The sequence below is a fragment of the Falco naumanni genome, chromosome 8, assembly GCF_017639655.2.
Source record: "Falco naumanni isolate bFalNau1 chromosome 8, bFalNau1.pat, whole genome shotgun sequence".
Taxonomy (NCBI): Eukaryota; Metazoa; Chordata; class Aves; order Falconiformes; family Falconidae; genus Falco; species Falco naumanni.
In genome coordinates, this window is record NC_054061.1 from 12409410 (window position 1) to 12421996 (window position 12587).

Sequence of the window (12587 nt, forward strand, 5' to 3'; positions counted from 1 at the left end):
GCGGGGGGAGCGGGGAGCGCGGGGCAGGATGTCGGCAGCGGGGCTCGGGGCTCTGGCAGCGGGGGCAGCGGGGCGCAGGCGGGCCGTGGAGGGGTTTCACGGCTGCGGTGGAGCGTGCGCGTCCCCGACGTGGGGACAGCCCGCGGCGGCAGGGCTGGCGGTGCCGGCGGAGCACGGCTGTGCCGCGGCAGCGGCTGAAGGCGAGCTGTGCCCCGCGGCCCTGCCGGCCGGTGCTGCTCGGGCAGGGGTGCTGAGCACGGCTCCTTGGGGCGCTGGGGACACCCTGTCGCCCTTGCCCACCCCCACGAATCAGCAGTTTGACACATGCATGCTCTCGGGAAGCACCGGCCCCGTGGAAGAGGTCATTGGGACAATCAACCTGTGTCAGTCGGGCCCTGACCTGAGGCTTGGTCTGGGGATGGACACCGCGCTCCCTCCCACCACCTGAGGTGTCTTGGCTCTGTGCCTCAGTTTCCCCATGGCTTGCTTTGATGCTGTGCTGTCAATGCGACGCTGATGGGGCTCGGGGCTGGAAGCCATGCCCACACCAGTGCTGACATGGTGTCAGAGGGGAATTCAGGAGCTCCCAGCTGCAGCCCTCAGGGACTGGCACCGCATTCCCCCCACAGGAGAGCTCAGCCCGTAGTGCCACACTGCCCACCCCTCACCCACCATGGGCAGTGGAATATGGAGGCACCCGCCGGTGCAGTAGCCTGGCGGCATCCCGACTGCCCTGGCCACCTGCCACTTCCCGCATCAAAGGTGTGATGGCTCGGCTGGCGAGCGCTGGCGTGCCAGCTCCTGCACCCTGCCCGGCAGGGAGGCAGCACACTCGGCTGCCCACAGGCTCCCCGCAGGACGTGCTTTGGCGGCAGGGTGGCTGGGTGCAGGTGCCCACAGTGCTGCCCTGCGGCTGCGGGTTGGGCAGAGGGGCAGAAGTGGCATGTCCTCATCCAAGCTTGCACCATGTGGGGAGGGATGGGGTGGGTGCCAGGCAAGTGGAGACAAGCCCCAGACACTGCTCTGCTTTTGCTGTGCACCCCACATGTGGGTCTAGGGGCCTGGTTTGAGGCAGAGCTGCCTGTGAAGCTTGCCCTGCTTTGTACCTGCAGGGTCCTGAGGCTTTATCTGCTGGGAGGCTGGGGGCTTGCTATCTCCACCCAGGTGCCATTGAAAGCCCCAAGCAAATGCTCACCCAGATGAAACCTTGGAGAGGATGGCAGTGCCAGAGCTGGGGACATCACCTGGGGATGCTCCCAGCCTGGGGAAAGGCCAATAGGCTTCTCCAGATGGGCAGGCTGGGGGGACGAGGGCCACCGTGTTGGGTCTGTGTTTCTGAGGCTCACCCATCCAGCCCCAGCCCCACAGCAGCAGGGCTTACATCTCCAGCTCGCTGCTGATGGCTCCTCCAGATTTTTCCGTTCCTAATCAAATCACATCAGGTCGGATTTCCCTCCTGAATCACCTTCCTGCCAGCTCAGTGGGGTGCAGAAGCAATCAGCCCCGTGCCAGCACAGGCAACGGCAGGAGTCAGCGGTTCGGGCAGGTCCTGCTCTGCAGCCCACAGGTGCTCAGGACCCTTCAGAGGGTGAAAGGTGACAGCAGGACAAGGAGCACCAAGAAACAGCTGCTGCCTGTGCCCTGATCTGCCCATTGGAAGGAGACCTGGGGTGGGAAGGACTTGATACGCAGCTTATAAAACCAGTTGGGCTTTCCCTGTTCCACTCACCTGGACTCTGGTTTTCACGTACTCTGAAACAACAGCTCCCCTTTCCCTCCATCCAGCCACTGCTGATGCTGCCTGTGTGTCAGTGCTGGCCAGAAGGAGCTGTTTGCCCTGCCTACAGCTGGCACAGGGGGTGCAGACTGATGTGAGGTGCCCTAGACCCCTGCTGCCTCTCCTGGGTCCCTGCTCTACCCATCAAATGACCATCTACCAGTGCTTGCCAGGGCTGATGGGCATGAAGAGCAAGATGGAAACAGCCCATGCACATCACACCAGGAGATGGACATGGGCCACACACCAGTGATCTGCAGAAGGTGGGAGCACACTGGGGACATGCTGCTTGCGTCAGGCACCAGCTGCCTGCCCCCCGCCAGGTAATGTGGTTGTGCTCCAAGCTGGGTACAGCCAAGGCACCAAGAGGCTCCGCTGTACGGTGCTGAGCCAGCCAGCACCAGCACCCGGCCCAGTGGTGGTGGCAGCTGTGCCCTGCCTACCCCAAGGTCCCAGAAGTGGCTGGAGCACGCTGTGGATGTCCTTGCTAGGAAGAGGGAAATTAGCTCGTGCCAGTCCTTGGGTCTTTGGACCCAAAGGGGTGAGCTGGGTTCCGCAGTACCCACCAGCCCTGCTGCCAACCTCGGTGACCACGGGACCTTCACCGTGGGGTCTATTCCCACGACATGGTCTAGTACTTTGCTGCAGGACATGGGGCACCAATATCCCGTACTTTTCCCATGATTTCACCCAAACTCTTTGCACCTGCTGCTGCCCTCAGCCTGGAAGTATACCCCCTCGGAGTCACTGAAGGGCACGGGGCTCTTCCACCCTAAACACGAGGGGTGTAAAGGGCACAAATGTGCCTTTAAATAGCCCGGTGAGGACAGGCTCTCCCAGAAGGAATGCTCTGGCTGGCATGGTGGAACATGCTTGTGGCTGGGGGCACGGGGGGACAGCCAGGCAGGGACGGCTCCTTGCCAGAAGGTCAGGTCAAGGTTAGGCATCGCCCCGGCCAGGCGCCAGTGTGCCGTGGCTTGGAACCACGGGAGCAGAGCTGTGCAAGGGAGAGGGAAATGCATGCCAGGCCGGGGTCTTGCCATGCCTGGGGCTGATCTGCAAGGTGACAGCGGAGCCGGGCAGGTGCTGCTGCCTGCAACCTGCCTGCTGACCTGCAAGGGCTTTGGCACCAGCACAGCCTGGCTGCTGGAGCAGTCTGCTGGGCAGCTCGGGTTGTCCAGGAGTGGCTACTGCACTCCTGTCTGAGCTGATTCATATCCTAGACATGCAGGCATTTGGATAGCATCCACCCCTGGGGTGTGACAGCGCATGGCCCCGTCCCCAAGGTGCAGGGCACCAGCCCAGCTGCACCGCTCAGGGCAGGATGGTGGCAGCTCAGGCTCTGCTCTCCCCTGCTTTGTGGGGCATGCTGGTCTCTGGGGACATGGCAGCGGCTGCAGGCAGGGTGAGGAGCCGCAAAGCACATCTCCATATGGAGGCACCTGGATCGCAGGGAAGATGGCTGCATGCCCAGGTGTCGATACGCCCGCTGGTTCTGCTGGGGCACCCAAGTGGCTGGGAGGCATGAGGAGAAAGCAGATGCCAGGGAAGCGCCAAGCCTGGCCTCCCAAAGCCAGACCCATCCCCTCACCACAGGGTGCTAGGAGGGGAGTCGGGGTGCAGCAGGGCCGCAGTGGCCGGGGGAGGAGGGGAGCAGGGGGTCCCAGCAGGAGCAGGGCAGCTGTCCTGGGCTGAAGGGCACAGCCAGCCTGAGTGGAGCTGTGCTTGCAGGCACGGTGCTTGAGTTCCCCACCGCTGCCAGGCTGAGCTGGCTCTGAGCAGAACCAGCCTGCAGCTGCACTGCTCCCAGGCACCAGCCCGTGTGCGGGAGCAGGGTGGCCCATGAGAAGCAGCCCGCAGCCCTGGCACCCTAGCCCCCGGCAGCCCTTGCTGGCCCTGCTTGCTGTGCCACCAGCTGTGATCAGCGTGGTGCTGTGTGGCCTGAGGGAGGGCTGAGCCCCACAGAGAGTGTCCCCAGGGCTGTGGAACAGGAGCAGAGGTGTGAGCAGCAGTGCTCGCTCCAGGCTTGAGCAGCCGGCACCTGAATTGTCTAATAAAGTGTGAAATTGCTTTCATGCTCTGCTACCTTTGCTGAGATGGACCGTCATTACACCCCCCCACCCCCGCTCCTTCCCAGCCAGCAGCCGGCTGCTGCTGATGTCCCTGCTGTTACGGCACTGCCAGATGAGCCCCTTGCTGGACCTGTGCCTGGCACGGCTCTGCAGGACCACTAGGACCACTGTGCCAGGAGCTGCCAGGTGGTACCCACCGTCCTGGGGATGAGCACCCCTCCCCGCCCTCCTCAGCCCTTCCACTGTGCCCACCCCATGTAAAAGCACAAGCTGGTGGGTGCATCAACCTGGATGGGGGCAAATCTCTGCCATGGGGCTGGGGGCTGTGGAGTCTCTGCCTTCCCCCCCTATCGGGTGACCTGGGGGTGCAGGTGTCAGCTCAGGTTGGAGCCCTGCCCTGGGGATGCTCCGCTGCCCTTTCCCAGGAAGGCCTGGTGGGAAGCACGGCTGTCGGATACAGCCCACAAAGAGATAGGGCTCCCTCCAGCTGCACCAGGAGTGCCAGGAGCCACCTCAGACCCTCACTCGGGCAGCAGAGGGTGCCCACCTTGGCAGGGACAGAGGCGCAGCCCAGCCCCCTCCCCCCACCGGTGGGTGACTAATTGCTCTTGAATCACCTGGATGTGCACAGAAACCATTCTCCAGCCTTAGTAACGATAATCAATCATCCTGCTCTGGGCAGGGGCTGTGGAAAGCTTTCCAAGACTGGGGAGCCGGCAGGGCTGGCAGGGGGTCCATGGTGCCAGCGGGGGGGCTCCCCTCAAGGGGACGCAGAGAAGTCTCTGCTCTGGTGGTGGCTTTCCTCCTGCATTGCCTGCCGTGAGGGCAATCCATGCCCAGGTACACCCTACAAGGGGAAGTGCCAGCTCCTCTGTCCTGGCACTGTGCCGGTGTGCCCGGGTCTGTGCAAACCGTGATTTTGGAGGGAAGATAGGGCCAGCTGGGACCCCAGGCTGTGTGTGGGGCACAGGGTGCTCCCTGGCCCAGAGGGTGCCCGTGCTAGAGGGCCAGATGCAAGCACCAGGGATCTGCTGAGGGGTGCTCAGGAAAAGGAGCTGCATCTGGGATTTCTGCAAGGATCACGATACTTTGCCCCAGGGAGATGGTGCCACATTTTTCCAGCCACTGATAAAGTTAAACCCTTGCTCTGGTTAAAGATTTAGCCCACAAGGCAAGCCTGGGTAGGACAACAATGCTGTTAGCATCACTGACTTGGTGACACTTGGCCAGGCAGAGGGGACTAACCCTGCTGCCCCCCTGCCTGCGGCTCAGCCCTCCTGTCCGAGCACATCCCCGCAGCCAGAACCTGCTGTCGGAGCACATCTCTGCAGCTGGACCCCACCATCCCTGGGCTGCATCCAGGCCCCCGCATGGGGGATGGAGCTGGAACATCCCCAGGCACCAAGCTGAGGCTGGGCAGGCGGATGGCATGCAGCCAGGGAGGGAAGCATCCCGCTGGGAGCTGCTCTTTCTTTGGTGTAACCTTATAACCTGTGTTCCCCCGCCACCTGCCCTGGCCACAGCTTGGCCCAGTGCCACCAGTCAGGGGGAGGCTTCATGCCGCTGGGAAGCCAGCCTGGCCCTGACGTGACATGAGTCAGCTGGAGCGGCCGGGCAATACTCCCCACTGTGAATAGCCTGGCTGGCATGCCAGCCCCTGCCCCACATGCCCCTGCCCCACCGTGCCCCAGGGGGTCCCCAGGCAGGGACACTCTGAGCTGGCGGTCCCAGGGTGATGCACCCTGTCTCTTGGGGCTTGCTCAGTCCTGTGGCATGAGGGGCTTCATCCACTTGTCAGCAAAAGGCAGATCCCTGTGGGCTTGTCCTGTCCCCAAGGTCACTCCTCTGGCTGGACAGCACTCCGGGGCTTTCCAGAGGTCACAGGAGTTAAGCAGTGAGCGTGGTGGGGAGGAGGTGCAGAGCACCCTCCTGCCTTCTGCCGGCTCCTGTGACAGCTGCCCTTTCCTACTGCCCAGCCTGGCAAAGGGCACAGAGACCCACGGCCCCAGCTCTCCTGCAGCCCTCGTGCCTGCATCCTCGGGGTGGCTGCACACAGTTGTTGCAGAAGCACTTGAGACTGCAGAGGTTCTCCAAATACATCCCTGCAAAGGCATCCCAAACGCAACCCTGGTACGTCTTTGGGGTGTTGCTGCCCCCCAGGCAGCAAAGGCAGCCCTGCCTTGAGTCATTTTGGGCACAGGGGCTCTGGAGTCCAGCTCTGCTCCCCTCTCTGTGGGTGAGCATGTGGCCTCCCCTGCCTGGATGGGCTTGCTGCCCCAGGGGGAAGCTGCGTGTGTGATCCCTGCATGCCACCAGGCACTGCCGTCGTCCCCTGCTGCAGCTAGAGCTGCCATGGCTGGCCGTGCTCCTGAGCCAGGGGGTTTCTCCTTAGCCTGAGCCCTGTGGCTGCAGCTCCCCACACCCTGCAGCTCTGGGCGCAGGTTTTCCCTGTTATATGGGGAGGGCTAAAGGGACTGTTGGGTCCCAGACAGCCTGGCCCTGTGGTTTCATGCCTCCTTGGCCAGCTCCCAGCTCAGTTGGCTGCTCGCTCGAGGCATGGCCCCACTGGTGCGTGTTCTGTGCCGCTGGGGAGGCCCCACAGGCAGCTTTTTGCTAAAGCAAAGGCAGAAGGTGCAGGTGGGAGGCAGGGATGGAGAAGCTCAGGTGAGCATCTCAGGGAATTGTCCCTGCCTGCAGGTAGGGAGAGGGCAGAGGGGTCGTCCTGCCTTCTGCAGACATGGGGCTCCACGGGGTGCTAGCTGGCATGCCACGGTGGGGATAGCACACACCTCTTCTGCCACAGGCCCTTTCAAATGGGCCACCAGTTCAGTGTGAAGACCCATTTCAAAGCCCTCTCCTCTCCTCAGTCACTGGAGGCAGAAAGGCTGGCTCATTCCCACCTCCCCTCCCCGCTGCCCCTGAGCCATCCCATCTGCTAGAGAAAACCAGGAGCTGGGAGCAGCCAGGTGAACCGTGCTCCAACCCAGCAGCATTCCCTAGCCCTCCTTCATTGACATTCCTCCTCTCCCAGCCTGCACAGCCCGTTCCCGATGCCTGGACTGTTAATTGAATTACTTCCCCCAGAACTGCCGCAGCTTCAGCTTCGGGGATTCGAGCATCTGCATATGCCATGGGCAGCCAACTCCGTGCCGGCTCAGCCCTTGCCCGCACTCCTGCTTTCCCTGCAGCTGGCTCATCTGCACGGAAGAAAAATGGATCTGGCAATGGCAAATCCAGGTTGGTGTGAAGGTGCAAATGGTCCCATTGCAAAGGCTCACAGAACAAAGGGAGCTGGAGTCAAAGTGTAAATCAGAAGCCTCAGGGGCTGCGGGAGCCCCCCAGTAAGGTCTGCAAGTGTTCAGCGGGCTGAGCAGGGCTGGGAAATGTCCTGCTGCTGCTGCAGCCGTCGCTACTCCCGCTGTCGGGCAGTAGTCCATCAAGCTGTCAGTCCGAGGCTGTTACTGCATCTCTACCTGAGGGAGGTGATGTGTGGGTCTACAGTTTGCCTCCTTTGGGCTGCATCCGACTATAGCTACAAGCTGCAGACACAAACCCCCTTTGTGTGCCCAGCCCGCATCCTGGCTGGGATTTACCTAAAACAGCCCCAGGGGGGAACAGCTGGGTGGGGACAGGGAGGGGGTGGGATGGGGAGGAAGGCTGCCTGGTGTTTGTTTTTACTAATGAAGCCCCATAATCAAATCATTTCAATTTTAATTGTAAAGCCAGCAGGCAGATTTCTGTCTCCAGATGGGACGTGATAGGAATAGTTGAAGGCTGGGCACGTTCTGCTGCTCACCTTAATACTTGGAGCAAGGCCGATGGGAGCAGCCCTGGGGAGGCTCCTACCCTGCCTCAAAGAGCCTGATTCTTGACGGGTGTGAGGACCGTATGAGCCTCCTTGGCATCATTCAGAAAAAAGGACCAAGGAAATAAACCCTAGGGAAAGAGTTGTTCCTGCACCCCGAGCCATTCCAGGGTGGAAGTGGAGGCACATCCAGCCACAGTGCCAGCAGAGCCTGGGGCTATGAAGCTGAACCTTGGCAGCGAGGTGTTCCTTGGAGCACCAGCCCAGTGAGCCAGCATCCCGTTTACACCAGCCTGGGACCTCATCTGGCCCAAACCTCCACACACACACACGGGGGCAAAGAACACCAGAGCCCATGGGGTTGGACAGGGCAATGTGGGACTTGAGCTGGGGTCAGCCCCAAAGCATCTCTTGCTTCTCTGACTCGGGGAAGCTAATGCCGGGGAGGATGTGCTGCTGCTGTACCCGGATCCGAGCAGGGGAGGCGGGAGCCATTTCCCTTGCTTTCATCTCCCAGCTCTGTCAGGATATGTGAAATCTATTTGTAGCTTCCACTTGCCGTCTCATTTTTTGGGTGCTTGGACGTTGGGAAAAGAGAAAAATAAAGAAACTGGGTCATTTTCTATTTAGATAGAAGAGCTGAAATGTTAGCCCTCCAGCCGCAGAGAGCTCTGCTCACGTTTCTGTGGGGCTCGACACACTTGGAAGCAAGCAATGTGGGAGAGGAGAAACCTCCTCATCACCACAGAAAATGTGTGTTTTGCTCAGCTCCTTGTTTAGGCTAGGGGTCAACTGGGTGCAGTGCGATTGGGGTTGACCTCCCAATCTAAAACAGCTAATTCAGGCTAAACACATGTGTTTGTTTCTCGTGATGGAGAAATGCAGCCAGGAGGGGCTGGGTTGCTCTGGGACTGATTAACTCCCCCAGGTTGGGATATTCCCTGCTGCTTGCCAGCCCTTGGCAATTGCTCAGTGGTAAGGGATGGGCAAAGAGGTTCCAGCTGGAGGTGTCAGAGGAAGGAGAAGATCTCCTCTCCTCTCTGTCAGAGAGGTTTACTCCTCCCAGAAGAGGACAGAGTCAGAGGGCTGGAGTGGTACAGCACGATCCAGGCAGGTCATGCCATACTGGGCTAGTGTGGTTGCCATAGCCATAATGGGGCAGAGCCTATCTCTTATCAAGGATGGCTGCTTCTGCTTTCACCTCCCCAAGCTGCTGCCCTCCCCATGCCTGCAGTCCTGCTCCCAGTCCCGACAGCATTTCTGGAATCCCCTGGAAGGGATCCAGGCCGGGGGGATGCCAGGCACTGAGAGCCACCAGCATCCCTCCAGCCAGGCCTCTTTGCTCTTATCTACTTTCCCTTCTTGTGCCTGAGTCATCAGAGACAAGACCATCAAATCAGAAATAAAGTCATTAGCTCACTAAGCAAATACAGATGAAAATCCTCACTTTATTTTTTTAAATTGGAGTCCCAGCTCCCTGGGGCTTTAAAGAGTGTCTTCCCTCCTCCAGCCTTCTCTCGGCCAAGTCTGTTCCAGCCCCACGTACACCCTGGGGGCAAGGAGAGGAGGGAGAAGTGGGTGCTCAGCTTTCCCCACAGCAGCCCATGCACTCGACATCAGTACAGCTCTCCAGCTGGGATGTGGGGAGCCCTGTGCCCAGTGCATTCCCTTGCTGATCGACTCCAGCTACACAAAACCACAGCAGCTCTCCCAGCCCAGGCTCGGCGTACTGGGCACATCCAGGGGAGGTGAGGTGTCCCTCTCCCCACCCTGAGGCTCCCATCCCTGCTGTCAGCGCAGCACCCTCTGCCCAGGGCTGGGCACATCCCTGCCAGCTCGTGCCTCCCATGTGGCTGCAGCTCAAGCATCCCCATCCCAGTCGATCCGTGTCAATCCATGATTTCACTCTTCTTCCTATTTTTTTTTTTCACCATGTACAAATGGGAATTAAATTGAGGCCACTAAACTTATTCGCACTCGCAGCTGTAATGGGGTTGCAGGCAGCATTTCATCACCAGCTCTTCACAGCAGCTGCCTGTCTCCGGCTGGAAAACCGCAGCGTGCTCGCTCCTGCTGCCGGTGCCCAGCGTGCTGCTGCCTGCTCCCTGCTGGGCCCCCGTGCTGGCAGCCCACGCGGGAAACCAGGGCTGGGGTTAAACCCAACCAGACCAAAACATGCACGAGCAATTTCTTTCTCATGTGAGCGTGCTAGGGGCCAAAAGGCACCGCTCAGCTCCTGCTTGGGCTGCCACGGCTCCATCTGGCCCAAAGCCCCATCACACTGGGTTTACCTGGTGTCCCAGGGGTGCACCCTTGTCTGCACCCCTGCCCCAGGGAGCTGAGTGGGCTTCAGTGTGGGGGGACAATCCTCCCACCGGAGCCACACGGTGTGGTGCTGGAGGCCCCAGAGTGTGGGTCAGCCTCAGGGTGTGAGGCACCATGGCGAGGAAATGGAAATGAGTCAGGGCCGGGGAGGCAGCTGCGAGGCACCTGTAACTGGTGCAGGGGCTGGGGGTGCCGGTGAGCATGGGGGGCTCAACCTGCGGACGAGCACCCAGCCAGCCCTGCACGACCCGCTGCACTGGGGCAGGGAGGAGGAGGAGGAGGAGGAGGAAAAAGCCCCTGGAAGTGCCTGTGGGCAGCAAAGGAAGGCAGGCATGAGTGTGCTGGAGGGAACAGCTGCTGGGAATTTCAATGACCGCCCATGAATGCTGGTTTTGTTTTGTCCCAGCCATGACTGTACTCTGCTCCGGCCAGGCAGCATTCAAATACAGCCGCTTGTGGGCTTGCGCCTGCAAATAAAGCTGGTTTGGAAAACCCAGGGAGAAAATGAGCTTGAGAGGAGCCCTGGAGCAGCACCCTGCCCCTGCCCAGCCCTGCCAAAAGCCATTGCCCCGCAGAAGAAACCAGCGGAGCGGGACAGAGCGGGCAGAGCCGCAGTGGCAAGGGTGTGCAGGAGCCAGGCTGGGCTCGCCCTGGGGCCTCCGGTAAAGCTTTATTCCCATCTGCCAGAAAGAAGAGTGATGGAAGGAGAAAAGATGCTCAGGAAGTGAGCAAGGCGTGCTTCCTGCTTGCTTCCTGCATGCTTCCTGCTCACTTCCCTCTCACCCTGCCTGCTGGACACTGCTGTGGGGCTGGGGCTGGGGACCAGAGGTGGACTTTTCCAGGGAAAACCTCAGGGTGCAGATCTCAGCTTGGCCGCCAGCCTGGGACATGGAAGCTGCCCCGTGACCCACCATGGCTCCCTGGGCAAGTGGAGATGCTGCCAGTCACCGCGGTTTGTGGCCTCAGCCACACGCCAACTCGACGCACGCTGCCAGATCTATGCCCTGAAAATCTAGTTTCATATGGATAAACAGCATTTCTTATTACTATTGTTAATGCAATGTCAGCACATTGCAACATAAATATTTTAATAACAGATAGTTCTTTTAATGAAGAGGCTTAACAAACTAATTTACTTTCCAGCATTTGTATATGTCATATTTGCTAATTTATTCATGCAAGAAATGAAATTAAAGTTACTAAATATTTAGAAAATAACGAGTATATATAAGAAGTGCACCTGTGTATTAAAAAAAAGGCAGGCGCTGCTTTTCCTGGCAGAGAGGCTGCCCACAGGGACACACTGCCGAGTGTTTCCTCCTCCCTGGGCAGCAGCACAGGCTGGAGGGGAGCGCAGCCGGGCACTGCCAGTCCCCCATTTCCCAGGCATGCTGACATCTGTGACAACCACTGCATTTGTATTTTTATCACCCCAACAATATCACTGTTTAGATCAGCTTTTATTAAAAATAAATAATGCTTTTTAAAATGAAGTTGGCACTGGGGCACCAAACTGTGACAAAGGCCAGGGAGGCGTTGCTGAGGATGATTAACGTGATTTTTCCAGCCAAAAACTGTAGCAGCTCTCCCATGTCAAGGGCTCTGCCGGGGGCTGCGAAAAGGATGAAGGCACTCAGTGCTGCTTGCAGCCCGGTAGCTTGTCTGCAGATGGCACAGCCCGCGCTCATAAGAGGTCTGACTGCAGCCTCGTGCTCTCCCCAGGCTTTGGTGGGCATGTGCCAGGCAAAGGCAGGAGGTTGAGGCACGGAGCCCTCCCAGCTCCTTTGCAGGTCCTGGCTCTGTATCCCTTCCTCCTTCGGCTCTTGTCCCCCACGCTTGCTTCCAGCAGACCCATTTGCCCGAGCCAAGCTGGGTGATGAACACCGCTCATCTTCAGGGTAATGAAACAGGACAGATGGTGTATCCTGACAAGTGGTGTTTGCTATCCGTGGGGCTTCGGTGATGGCATATACCCATTGCTTCACCATGCTGCCCAGGCACAGAGTGGCCCATGCCAGGCACATCCGTATCACATATGGAGACTTCCCTCGTATTGCAGCCTCCAGTGCCTCAGGAAATCTGCCAAAGGCTGTGCAAGGCCAGGCTCGCTTCCCTCGGGCACACTCAGCCCACTCGGGCTTCCCAGGAGGGTGAACCTCATCCACCCCAGCGCAGATGTGTTTTACTGCGCAGAGCACCAGTGCAATGACCTAGCTGCCACCACTTATGGTCACAGGGACCGGGCTGCAGCTGCTGCCCTGGTGTGACAACCCCAGCTGCAAAACCCTTGTAGCTGATGAAGCTTGTGGCTGGAGGCATGTAGCCCTTGCTTGGAGCTTGTCCAAGAAGTGCTCGATGCCTAAGTTTTCCCCTGCTTCCTGCTCACAGCGACCAAGTAATGAGCAAAGTCTTAGGCAAACATTTTGGGAATCAAAAAATCTCACTCTCTGAGTGTGGTTTGGCTTAACAGCTTGATGGGGGATGGCGCACAGTCAGTGTACAGATCAGGAGATGGAGATGCTGCCCCACCGAGCTTGCAGTTATCTGCTCCATCACGGAAGGGAGAAGAGCTGCTGCACGTTGTTGCTTTGTTCCTTTTGTCCTGGTC

The 12587-nt window shown here is 59.4% G+C and overlaps 1 long non-coding RNA gene across 1 annotated transcript; it reads left to right on the plus strand.

Moving 5' to 3' along the window:
• Positions 1–44: 44 nt before the first annotated feature.
• Positions 45–3847, plus strand: LOC121093150. Its single transcript, XR_005829496.1, has 2 exons — positions 45–449; positions 1113–3847. It is a non-coding gene; the product is annotated as an uncharacterized LOC121093150 (long non-coding RNA).
• Positions 3848–12587: the final 8740 nt, after the last annotated feature.